Source organism: Nicotiana tabacum, chromosome 24 (assembly GCF_000715075.1).
Source record: "Nicotiana tabacum cultivar K326 chromosome 24, ASM71507v2, whole genome shotgun sequence".
Taxonomy (NCBI): Eukaryota; Viridiplantae; Streptophyta; class Magnoliopsida; order Solanales; family Solanaceae; genus Nicotiana; species Nicotiana tabacum.
The window spans coordinates 102,876,522-102,878,492 of record NC_134103.1 but is presented as its reverse complement, the minus strand read 5'-3'; positions in this window follow the sequence as shown (position 1 = coordinate 102,878,492).

Sequence of the window (1,971 nt, the reverse complement as noted above, 5' to 3'; positions counted from 1 at the left end):
CCTTGCAGACTTTTCAATTCATGAATATCCCGAGGTTCAGGCATTTTCAAGACTGCATCTACTTTGGCTTGGTCACCCCTCTTTCTTGATTTTAACACCAAGTCGTCCACATAACATTCAACATTTTTGTGGAGAAGGTCATCAAAAATATTCTGCATAGCCCTTTGATAAGTAGCACCAGCATTCTTCAAGCCAAAAGGCATTACCTTGTAGCAATAAATACCCTTGGGGGTGCGGAATGCAGTAAGCTCTTCATCTTTTGGTGCCATGCGAATTTGGTTATAGCCTGACGAACCATCCATAAACGACATTGCCTCATACCCAGTAGTAGCATCGATCATCAGCTCTAGAATAGGAAGCGGGAATTCATCTTTAGGACACGCATTGTTGAGATCCCTGAAGTTGACGCACACTCGAATCTGGCCATTTTTCTTCCTTACATAGACAATACTTGAAACCCAAACGTCGGGTATTTAACTTCCCGAATAAATCCAGCTTCAATGAGTTTGTTAACTTCGATTTCAATCAGGGGAATCAAGTTTGGCCTAAAGCGCCTTTGAGCCTGCTTAACAGGACGAGCGCCATTCTTGACCGCAAGGTGATGGACTGCTACTTTAGGGTCCAAACCAGGTATTTCTTTGTAAGTCCAAGAAAAGACATCCCTAAACTCCTTGAGTAACTCAACATAACTGCTTTCTTTATCAACTTCTAGTAAAACACTTAGGTAGGTGGGTCTTGGTTCTTCATCAGTGCCAAGGTTAACTTCTTTTAAGGCATCAATCGTTGCCTTCACCCCTTCTTCAAGTTTCGAGGGAGCATCTTTCGCATCTTCATCTTCTTGAGGGTCCCCATAGTTGAAGGATATGTGATAACACGGTGAAACATCGTCCAATTTCTCGCCATCCTCCATTAGAGATAAAACACCATGCTCGCCTTGTGCAGTAACATGATACGAAGAACCCATACTTTCTTCATCTTCATCATGTTCTTTAGTGTAGACCACAGTGTATGGATTTACCTTCAGTACCTCATCACACGAAACCATGACTTTGTTTGTCGCTTCATTCTAGAAGGAACCAAACTTTGGAAATCTTTAGAGATCTTCTGAATTTTGGGCAAAGCGGCTATTTTTGTATTTCGATAATTTCTCTGGAACTTATTCCCCTTCTTTAATGGAGCCAATCTCTCAAATACAGAAGTTCTCACAGTTGATTTTCCAAGTCGATCAAAGACAGAAGGCGTGTTAGAAGCAGCATATTCGTCTTCTACAGTAATATAATTGCTGCTCGCCCTTCTTATGGAGATACGCACTGGTGACAGTTGCTTGTATCCCAAACCTTCATGTGGTTGTCTCGTCGCATCTTCTGGTGGGAGCTTCCCTAACTGTAACGGCTCATTGGGATTGTATCCAGCTTTTGCAAATAGCCTGTAAGCATTAGGATCAAAACCTTCATCTGTTCGCTTTGTAGGGAGTGCCATATTCTGCAAACGATTTTGGGCTACAAACCCTGCAAGTGGATTTGAGGACAACTTTAGTGCCTCAATTTGTTTTACCGGAAGAGTTAACTCCTTTAGCATGTTAGTTTGGAGATTAGATGATTCGCCTTCATCTTTCTATCTTTTAGGGACATATTGGAGTACAGGACTTACTTTCGTGCCATAAGACGCAATATCCCCTCTATGAGATTTATTCGCGTTGGGTTGTACCTCCTCAGTAACAGCTTTGGCTCTACCAGCAATCACATAAGCTCTTTTAGTTGTGGGCTCGTCATTCTTGCTTTTTATGCCATCATCAACTTTTAGCTCCTTCACAATGTGGTTCTTCAAGTAGAACTTTGCATCGGCGAAGTGTGACTCAGCCTCGGTGAATGGCTCATCATCAGCAACTATCTTCTTCTCGACTTCACCCTCGTAGTACTTCAAACATTGATGGTAGGTAGATGGAACCACTTTATTCTCATGTATCCAAGG